Here is a 12,014-nt window from a genome sequence, read left to right as displayed (position 1 = left end):
CCATGGCCGATTGGCAAGAGCTGCCAACTCGTACCTCTCCTCAGAGATAGGAGAGAGAGATCAGTATCGGGATTTCAGGACGCTTGCATTTTGAGACAAGGATGCTACGCTTGTGGAATGGCGGCAAGCTCGTATGACTTGGTTAAGCGCCGCATTATATCTAATTAGGGCGGACATTGCCATATCGGCCTGTATGATACATTATATAGATATTAGAGGAATACATTGAGGTTTTGATACGGTTTTTAGTTTTGGGGTTTAACTTGCCAAAAAGACTCAGGCTTTGAGAGACGCCGCTGTGGAGGACTCTAGAAATTTTGATAACTTGGGGTTCTTTAACATGCACTCACATCGCACACCACACGGGCGCTTTGCTTTCCGCATCTATCGCAAAGCAACCGCCGCCGCCAAGATTCGATCCCGCAACCTTGGCCACATCCGTCGAGTGCCCTAACCATAGCGTCACCGCGGTGGGGTGGTTTATTAAGGAAATAGCATTTAGGCGAGTTGCATATATAGTCCATGCACACGAACAATGGCCTCGATGACAGTTGGCAGAATTTCAGAAAGCCATTAACGTTGTCCCGTCATAGCCTGAAAAGCAGAGCTGAAGTGACATTTTTTTATTGATAGGACTCAGGTTTCCGTTCTTATTAGTTATATTAAAGCTAGATGAAAATATCTTCAATTCTGAGCTTTAGTTTCAGAATGAAGTACTGTACATCTATGAATTTTAGCAGGCATTACTGTATGAATGGTGACATTAGGGAATATTCTTGGAGAAGAAAGTTGTACAGTCATAGTAAAATGTCAAAAAATTGCACTTAAACGAGGTAAGAGTCCATTAGAAAATTCGCCATTAATTCTCGCTTCTTAGGGTGTAGGTTTCGGTTTTATTGAGTGAAACAGCTGGCATCATATGGTCTGCGCACTGACAGCAGCGCTAGAATTGCCACTTAGAGATGCTGAATTCCCACTGAAGCACTTCCTTGGAATTTGTGTGTACCTTATGGTAAACGGTTCCTTGCTACGCTACCCATGTTGAAAGTGGCCTAACAAGTAGTGGCATGCCTACATAGCCAAGCGACGGGCCTAAGCCAGTGTTAAGCCTCAGCGAAAATCCCTTAAAGGGCATCACAGTATTATTATTACTTTGCTAATCAGCAACCAGCTTTCATTTACATTCCAAGATTTTTAAATGACAGTTCGTATGCCTCAGGCCATGACTTCAAAGACCGGAGTTTCCTCACCTTGCTTCGTGCTTTCCTTCACCACTCGCTGCTGGGCGGCAGTGAAGTGCGGTGCTGCGTTCAGGCACTTGCACGTGAATGTGCGTGAGGGCGCGAACTAAGGCCCGGTCCAAGGTCAGCCGTTGCGAGCCTTCATCACACTCGGTGTCTGCATGACCAGCAAGCTTAACATGAAATACGCGATCATTGAGTCAAGCACCAGCAAGGCGCCAATGCTGAGGCAGTCGCAGATGTGCACACTGAGATTGAGCGCTCCATGCGATATCAGGGGCGGTATTTCCTTCAAGAAAATATATATTTTCTTTACTTTCTAGTGACATCTTGAGAGCAGCAATTTTCCTGGCGAGACCTGCTGAGTTGGAAAATTCCATGAAGTTGAACAACTCTGTCGCTCACTTCTTTGAATGGCTTCACTCTTTCTCACTGTAGGCAAGTGAATTCCACATATCTGAACACTACTCAGTACCACCATATCAGTGTCACTTGACATTTTCGATGGCTTAATGACGATTTAAAAAAGGCCAAGAAATGAGGCCTATACTACACTGCGCAAAAGAAACGAAGAGGCCCATCAGATAACGCACTATCGGCTCCAGCTGAATGCAAACAATGCTTAAAAAAGACGACGTACTCTTTCTCCTTGGAGTCACCTGAGAGCTCCAGCTAAATGCAAGCAATGCTTAAAAAAGACAACGCGTTCTGAGGACAGTTGAGAGTCCTCTGGCCTCGTCTGTAGTATGTTTCGCCCGCCAAACAACTTAACACCAAAGTTATCGTTCTAATTATTGTCATGAAAAACGAAGCGGTAATGCAGAATTTTAGATGGTCGCGAGAAATAGCTGACAGAAATGCTATCATCAGACTACCTTTTAAGTAGTCTTTCGTTGTCAGCCTTAAAAGATAATTTGTAAATAAAAAAGTTCGAACGGGAATGCCGTCCACCTTGGATGCCCCGAGGGTCGTCTCAGGGAATCAAATGTGCCAATATCTGGAATTCGATCCCGATGGGGCTTTACGTGTGCACTGGGCGAGAGATGCAAATCCGCACCTGGTCAAGTGATAGCTTTATTTGAAGGCCAGTAAGTAAAGGTATGTGAATGATACCTTGAGGAAGAAGCTGTTTTCAAACATTACCTACAACCTTGTTTTCTAACAAGTTCGTTCTCAAAACAATATTAACCATTTTTCCAATAGCCTTCACTATTTACACACATCTACGAAAGAAACAAATACCGTAGACAAGGCCAGGTGACTCCAAGGCAGTTGTTTCATGTTACCGGGCATGGGCACTGCTCCTTTTTTTTTTTTTTTTACAAAGTTTCGTGCATCTAGCTGGGGCACCTCGTACAGAAATCCAGGTTTCTGGGTCATTTTTTGGGGAAACTTTTCGGTATTGTATGTAGTGTAATACACGTCTACATTGCAATGTCTTTGATTACGAACCACAAAAAAAAAATCTTTTATTGGTTTCTGTGCGTCTCGCACCAGGGAATTAAAAGGCCTGTCAAATATCCAGAAGCTGGGTTAGCTAATCAGTTTTGAGATGACAGGAGATTATTGTGAGAGATATTTATGACCACAATGATAGAAATGGTCAAAACTTCCCAAGCATAGAAAAATTTGCTCCTCATATTTACCCAGCGCTTGAAACGAGTAATTAGGGGTCCCAGAGAAAGCCATTGGGAAGTGTTCTGCAAACGAATAGAAAATACACGCATGCCGATGGGAGACCTGTGGATGCATTGCTAGTTCCTGCGCGAATCATGGCATGTGAAAAAAATGCGTTCAAACGCTCTTTCGCAGAATTTATATAAAATTGCTTAGTTTCAGCTCATCAGGAAATATAGCACACAAAAGAAGAGACATAAAAGCCAGCAGGTAGGACGGTAACGAGTGCCGCGTACGACGGAAGTGATGGAATTAGCACTTAAATATTAGGTCTTTCTTAGTTTGTAAATATGTTTAAGAAATAACAAGATGGCTCTATTTCAAAGGCTGATATCATAGCAAGTACTCTTGCCTGTGCGTTTGTAGTGACCCTTTTTTAAATCTTACCAATCCTTTCTTGAAATACCATGTCATTATATTCTCATAGTGTTCTATTTAGGTCTTTTATTTTTAGCTTATTTTTTATTTTGAGCATACCGTCTCAGTGAAATTGAAATTCAGGCTTTGAATTCAAATCGACCATTATATCAGCTATGAGATATGAAACAGGGCAACCTGATTCGAACTGCCTGCTGAGATTTGCGATAGTGTTGCCATAGTATCTCAAACGCTCAAGAAGTGCAAACGAGAGCAGCATTCTAGCGTTAATTGGAAACACTATAAAAGTCAAAGGGTATCATATAAATGGGAAGTGCTTGAGTGTGGAACTTCTGAATGGCTTGGCGATAACACGAAGCGTAACTTTCGAAAAACAAAAAAGTTTCATCTCTTCCGCTAACAGCGGCTTCAGTGTAAAAATCAAGTGCAAATGAGTGGCTGGGTGCATTTTGAGATAAACATACCGGTAGGAACGTGGTTAGTGACGCAATAGTATACTGTATTGTGCTTAAGGCATCAAAGTCACAGCAGTAATGATCAGCGCCATAGTATATTTGTAGGATAATTTCAGCCACATCTGATTCCTTAACGTGTACCGACACTACATAATACACGGGAGCATTACGTACCGCCTTCGTCGAAACGCGGCAGCTGAGCTGCGATCGCAACTGCGTGCTGGCACCAGAGTTGAAGCTCCCAACCACTGAGCCACGCCCACGGGGAACAGATGATTGAAAAACTGCTAAACTTTGGCTATTATATTGCATTCGGCATAGTTCTTACACAACACACTGTAACAACTAGCTTCGGTTCTCTTCCTTGCGCGATAAAACTCAGATTTCGTTGCACAAGGAATATGGTGTGTTGGTGACCATTGACCATGACGTCCCAGCGCCACTGCACAAAGGCGCCACTGCACATGCCCTCACCGTTGGTGGTACTGCAGGGGAGGAAGACGAACGAAGGCCGAAGCGCGTGGCGTGAGCGTCGTAGAGAAACTCTGTAGCCTGAGAAATGCCAGACCCCACGCATATTCCCGGCCGCATGTTGGCCAGCACCTGCACAGGAATAATCATTTCTGCCACCCTTACCGCAGCGGTGGTCTACCGGTCTCCACCTAATTTGACGGAGGTTTTGGGTCCAATCCCCACTATCGCCGGGTACTACGGGTGATATTTATGTTCAGATCATTTGGGTCACTTAACTTTAGACGCCGTGAAAGATGGTTCTCTTAAGTCTATCTTGCCTACATTATACATCTTTCATGGGGCTCTTTTCCCAAAGTGGTCCCTGAAGCCATAACATAAATACTCATTTTCAGCACCTACGTACAAGGACACAGAGGCCTGTGACGTCCTTGAATGAACTTAGCTCTCTACTAGACGCTGATATCAACGGCCGCCATAGCAGAAGGCTTATGTATAGGTCATAATCCAGACATCAGATTCTATTTGTAATGTCTTCGTCTCCGTTTCGAGGAACCTACGCATCTAATCTCTTTCAAGAAAGAAGCCTTTCTATGCTCATGATGCAAAGCTCGCGTCGGCGAGATTTGTCCGCAAGATGTGTCAGCGAGATACCGCGAGCGACAGATACTGCCCCTTTTCTTTCCTGTAAACCAATTATAAAACATAGATGAGCTTTGATACATTCAACGGAAAGCAAGTAATTGGAAATGAATAGAAGCGTTTACTAATAAATACCTGTGACTAAAATGACCTTCTGATGGCTTGCAATGACTACTCATGACTTGTAATGACCAACATGTCTAACGACAGCTTGTAACGACTACAACTGATTAGAAATGACAAAAATGTTTTAGGATTGAGATGTAATGGCTAAAATGACTACTAACTTAAAATTACCAATATCTCTAACAACGACTACAATTTATTAGAAATCACTAAAAGGCATACTAATAAGCATTTATGACTAAAATGCTGCTATACGCTTAGTACTATTACTACGCTTTCGCCGTTCACGACTAAAGAGATATCTTAAGAGACCCTGATTTTTTCTGTGCAAAGGAAAAAAAATAGAGGAAGCAGCGTTTTTACTTCCTAATGATCTTAAATTCAATATCCTAGAGCAATAAAACGCACAGCATAGACTGTGCCATGAACTCCGGAATTTCTACATGTATAAATGAGCAGCTTCAAATGACCTTCCTGGCTAAAGAAACTGTATCACCAACCACATTGACCTCAATGGCTTACTTGCACTGAACTAAGCATTCGAAGCCCTCTGAATCAACGCACTAGTGACTATACCAAATTTATTTCTGGTCTCATATCACGGACAGCACTACTGAGTTAACTTTTGATTAACGTAGCCTTAGTCATGGTGTCTAAGATATTAGGACGTTTCTTTAATTGCTCTAGTTGTCGGGAACCTTTTGTCTCTATACTTAAGGCTTGAAATGCCTCACCCGGGCTGACTATTAGGGCGCAGGAAGTTGCATCCAACTGGAATTCATAATTGTGCACTAGCATCGCACAGCACACAAGCGTCTACTTTCCGCCTCATTCAAAAAACGCCCCCCCCCCCCCCCCAACACCTTCCCCGTCGGGACTCAATATCGTAACCCTTGGGCACATCAGTCGAGCGCCCTAACCACTGCACTACCGCGGTGGGTTGTGACGTTTTGTGAGCGCGTTAAAGGTGGAGGCACTTGCTAAACTTCACCAATCTTGGAGCATTAAACATATTTCGCTTCCCTCTGCAACGTAGATACTAGAATGTGCAACCTTCGAATTTCTGCAGTGCTTAGAGCACATCCTGGGCTAGTCAGGTATAAGGTTTGTGAAACATCTAAAACGCATTGTTTGCGGGAAGCAAAGACGAGAAGCAGCACAGGCTTGAATACCCCGGCTCCTCACCTTCGCGTAGAGCAAGCCAACGACGGTACTCTTGCGCTGTAGAAACGGAGCTCCCAGATCGCGCCAAAACTGATTCTCCGTGACCCATCGAGGCCACAGGTCAGTAGTCGGCTGTCTGATGAAGGAGACTCCAAAGGCGAATTCGGGAGCAGCTCTCGCTAACCGACCACCGGGACAGGCAGGTTCGACAATAGCCAGCTTGCTGGTAGGGGCCGAAGATTGGAACGTTCTTCTTCTTGGCCTTTTGAAACATGGAACGTTCTCGCTTCTTCTTTCTTGCATCATGGTCCATACCGACAACAAGGAAATTTCCAGAGCACATCGAAGAAAGCCAAAAATATTCCATATACTGAATTGGTTTAGTAAATCAGTGTAGGTCTAAAAAAAATAACCTGACCGCGTTGCTTTAAACGATGTGTTCGTTCTGGGAATTTCATTCTTGGGGACTAGACAAACATAGCAGAAAGGTCGAGAAGTTCCATCAGTTAAAAGATATGTTTTTTTTTTTTTTGCCTGATACTATTCGAGAAGCTTTTTTCTTTTGTTTGTCCGCGAATAAAACTTCAGTATTTTTGTTTAAATGGCAAATTACGGAAATGTGTTAACCTCGCCAAGACCAGAACTCAGTCAGCTTCCGTTTGCGTGTATTTGAGAGGGTTATGAAAATCTACTGAAGTCTATACTGACAGATTTGCCTTGTCATCTCCATAAGCTCGAGGTCTTTGCTATCACAGCATCTGCTTCCGCTGAAAGAGGTCACTGAGTGCTATATTTAGATCAGAAAATGATAAAGGCTTATGAGTATGCCCCGATTCTACAAGGTACAATCCTTGTCTGCCAACATCTTACCATGTTAAGAAGTCTTTCGTCTTCAACCTAGCCGAAGCGAACTCAGCCAGGGATGATATCTCAAAATGCAGCGCAGAAAACAAAGATGGCTAATAACAGACACACCTATCCCTGCTGGCGCATGCGCCTCTGTTCTTGCTTGCATAAGTCACTTTGGTTGTGTTAAAATATAATCACTCAGAGCTCAGAGCACTTCTGAGCTGTGTGTCCGATTTTCGTCCTTCCGGTTTTTGCAGTGATGATTTAAAAGTATGAGGCTTTTGTTTTTTTTTCGACTTCGATGATTTATTTTTATTTACACCCTTGAAGGCTGAAAATACAACAGAATGGTTTTAATTAGTGGCTACGAACCTCATTAAAAAAACTCACGAAAATGTAATCAAAATGGCAATGTGCTTGTACAATTATTCGTCTCTTTTCGAGAGTACGTGACAGCGGCCCTGTAACCTGAGATGCACTGCCTTCTTATAATGAAAGAAAACTATGGCTGTTAGGATTGCTTGTGACTACCATTAAACGAAGGAAATTTCCTTATTGCATTTAACGCAGAAAAATGATCAGGGTGTTGAATTAGTGAATTATCGAAACCCCGCATTCTGTCTGAATGTTGAATATTTCACCTTCCTCTTTACGTAATAAAACTTGGACGGACGCACGGCAGATTCAAGCCTCTAACTTTGGCTCAGCGCTGCAAAAGGATATCGCGGAGCTTAGCTGCACCATGACACAAAGTGTAAATATGGCAGCTGTGTGGATTTAATCTGCCTTACCGCAGCATTGTCGAATGGGTAAACTAAACTCTCCTTACAACAAATGTAAGCTGTTTTACTTGTGCAGGCAAAACTAAGGACGTTGTCAGTGCCGTGTTAACGAAAGAAGCTAAACATTGAATCAAAACTGACAAGACAAACTGCCAAAAGAAGCTAAACACTTCCTTGAAAAATTATTTCATGGCTCCGCGTCATATCGTGGCGAACAGCATAATAACACAGCAAAAACGTAATGCTCATCGCTCTACTGCTGTTCCAGTGACGCGCATGTAAGGGCCGGTAGATATATGCTTCGGTGTTCTGCTCACCAAGAATTGTTGACCGGTCCCACATAGTGCCACTGAGCCTTGCGCCCATTGCGCTTTTTGACTACCTCTTATATCTGCAGTTTTGTTAACAGGGGCCCTCTAGGGCAGCGGTTAAGAACACTAGCAGCTTAGCGCCTCCTATAGTGATCATATGCTTGCTATTAACTCCAAAAAACACTGTTAATGCTAGCGTAATAGTTATATTCTGTTATTGTTCACGGCACACAAAAACAAATTTGCCTGCTAAATGCCCACCACTTTATAATACATTCGCAATTAATTCCTTGCTGTCGTCCAGATCTGAGGTAACAACGTCCTTATAGTGTAGGTGTATTTCTTTAACGCTTTATATTACTTTGTGTTTTTATACTTTACTGCCACGTTGTGATATGTCTGTATATTGCAAACATTCTTATTTGCAGTTCGTCCTTTTAGCAACTGATTTATGGCAACGTCCCCAATGAACCAAGCAATAAACGGCTGAACGTTCTGCAAATTGAGAGTGATGACATATTGAGCTTTTCCTTAATAGATGAAACGATTTGATATCGCGAATAGGTTGACGTGATGAAACGAGCAGCTCTATTTTGAACGGTGTTAAAATGCTGGTTAGAGTGAATTCGTAAGAGTGCCAAATTATTGATGCATGGTGCATGTTTCATGGAAGTACGTGCACGCAAATTTTCAAGTTTGGTGTCCCTGACAGCCACATGGTGTCCCTGACAGCCCCGCCCATGGTGCGTCACGCAGTGACGCCACTGTCTCGGTTTGTTTAGTTACGGTGGTGTTCCGATTTTGCGCTCGTGCGTCGATCGCATGGATCCCGAGCTCGAAGCGAGGTTCCGCGAAGCTGCCGCCGGGTTGGACTTTGATCCCTACGAGTGTACCCCCTATCGTGACCCGCTGGATGACAGCGACGACAGCTGCATGTCATCGCCTGGCCCGCTTGAATCACCCGGTGGCGGCGGAGATGACGACCTACCATGGTGCGTTCCGAGGTGCGCGCGCTAGGGCACATAAGTTCTCGTAACTTTATTATTTCACAAAAGGCCGCTTCATGTTTGCTTCGGCACCTTCTCACATTTTACGTATACGCAGATGCCGGTGCAGCCACTGCGAAAGCATGACCACACCTGAAGATGTGTGCTGCCGCAGCGTTCCGGAGGTGGTGGTGTGCCAACAGGACGGCGGCTGTATTACTGATCACCCAGCGTTTTGAAGCGTGTCTGACACGCGAAGTCCTTCGGGCTGTGCATATTGCACTGGAGGATGAGGGGGCGAACATCGATTGAAACGGAGATGAACAAATAAGCAGGTAGTGCGGAAGCGTCGGGCGGCAGATGCGCATATTATTTGTGATCAATTTGCTGTAACGCGTAGTATTCTCAGGCAACAGCGCTTCATATCCTACCGCTTGTTCACGAAGTGGATTTGGGGCAGGCTGAGCGAAGGAAACAGAGTGGTGTTGCCGGCCGGCATCGTTAGCCGCGTTCGGGGCGAATATCCGTCGGCGACCTACATAGGATTCAGGCACCCTCGCCTTTAATTCCAGGAGATTGTCGTTTCACTGCATGCTGCCTTCTAAACTTTATCACGTGTGCCAGGCGCACTGTTTCTAGTTGTGCACGGTAGTGGCAGTTTATTTTTAGGGTGGAAAAATAGAGAATGCTATTTTATGAAACCAAGTTATGCACTTTGTCGAGTGTCTGCTTTGTGATCCTATTTAAGAACAGACATCTCATTCCTCTAAATTGCAAAAAACAAATGGATGTCTATCGTAGAACTTTAGGTGTACAAGCAAGAGAGGTATAGAACTGTTAGCTAGCGAAAAACGGACAAAGCATGGAAGGATGTTTAAATCGTGTTAAAAAAATACACATCCAAACAACAAGGTGCTAGAATGGAGGTATAGTGAACTCGAATACTCATTATTCTAGTTCACTATAAATGGAGAACTACGCTGAGCATACCACCAGTTCTTTCTGGGCAGATGGTTCCAAGCATCTACGATAAACATTATTTCATTTCGAATAGAATTTTGCAGAAACAAAAATTTAAACAGAAGGTTTGTGCCGAGGCAGCCTGAACTAAGCAGGCATAACCTTTATGTAATGTTACTACCGTTACCATGCGAGTGCGCAATATTGACACAAGTAAATGAGTGCTTAAAGGTTTGTTTATTGATACTCCTAGCCGTGAATCCGTGGCAACAAACGCGGAATGCATCCATTCCAGCAGTGCAGTGATACAGGTGAAGCACAGATTAAACCACATCTCCTGTTCCTATATTTGCTCAGCTGAAATATTTGTTTCAATTTATTTACACCCAAATACACTTGCCGAATGTCACATTTCTTATCTCCAAGCCGCAGTAGTAGCTGGTCCCTTTTGGCTGTGTTCTCCAAAGTGTAGGGGCAGTACTGCAATTTTCAAAAAGTTGTGGAGGTTCTTGAACTAAATTTTATGAGCGTTAGCCATCGGCCGCAGTCGCTGCTGCTGCTTCGATCTTGGCTCTTTTGCGCTCTTGCTAAGCACTTTTTCTCAACGGGCTAGCCTGGCTTTTCATTGTTCGATGATCTCGGCCGCCTGTCTGGTACGGTTGCAGCTGCCTTTCGCAAGTTGTCGTATGTGTATGGCGTACTTCCCTAGGTTTACTGAAGGAGCGCCGCAATGAAACTTGAAGATGATGATGTTCACGGTAGCGCACGAACATATCTTACAGTTGGAAATTGATGGAGATAATGATGTTTACTTTACAGTGCAAGAGTGTGTTGCAGTTTCACAACAAGGTGTGATAGGCTGTGACAATAGCATAGTGCTTTCGTGCCTGAGCTATAAAGAAGGCAATGTTTGCGGCACAGCATGAACGTTCAAAGTCAGCATTACATTCACTTTGAGGTTTGTGCATGGGTTGTTCTGCATGGGTAATGCTCTGGAAGCCTTACTACAGCTGTCTCGGTTACCGCCAGCTGTTATGCCTGCACATAATCCCCTCTTCCTTGGTTATCAGCTATATCTACTGTGCACTATCCCGCTTTCCTTTCACCAGTGAATATACACGAATTCTGCCAGCTACGGTAGCCATTGCTTCTCTCTTTTGCACCTGTCCCAAAAAAATCATTTGGTCGGGCGGGAAGACCTTGTCATTGCCTAGTCGCATTTTGTAGAATCAGGAGCTTCTTTCATAATTCATTCATTGGGTACTGTTGATGAGGATACTTTTAACTTTTTCTCTTTTTATTTTCCAGAGCCTGTGGCCTTGACACTGTCGATAGCCTCGCTTGTTTTGTTGGTTCTTTGAGATCAGTGAATATGTTTCTAGTTTTTTCCGTCGCTTCTCAATCCACATGTGTCCTCCTTTTTTACTTCTTTTTGCTAGATTGTCACGTGAAAAAGAGAGGCAATACAGAAAAGAGTACCACGAAAAAAAATGGAAAAGAATTTACAGCATTACGAAAAGACCATGATGAAATTTGCTAGGAGAGAGGAAGAAGGGAGCACTTATAGAAGGGAAAGAGGTCACGTGCCCCGGGCAGAGCGTTTCGACCATCTAAGTGGGTGTGTGGGCCAGCTTCCTAGATCCAGGAAGCTGGTTCCAGCTTCCTACATGTCAAGGCGTGGTGACCACTGTCTTCTGTTTCTGTTCCGTGGGCTGAGGCATTCCCCGTCTACGGTACGAACAACATACCCTACAACACACTCTCGTGCTGCGCAGTGCGCGTCATTCTATTCATCAAGTTCCAACTGCATCACACTGTTCAGCAGTGCAGCAAACATCATCCTCACGAAGTCCCATCTGCGCCACTCCTTCATTTAACCTGGGTAAATATGGCATACACATACGGCATCTGGCTGAGTGCGGCTGAGGTTTGCTAGTGTAATGTCGGGCCAATCCACCAACCAGCATGACAT

This window comes from Amblyomma maculatum, chromosome 7 (assembly GCF_055883805.1).
Source record: "Amblyomma maculatum isolate TAMU_Amacu chromosome 7, ASM5588380v1, whole genome shotgun sequence".
NCBI lineage: Eukaryota > Metazoa > Arthropoda > Arachnida > Ixodida > Ixodidae > Amblyomma > Amblyomma maculatum.
Note: the sequence above shows the minus strand (reverse complement) of the source record.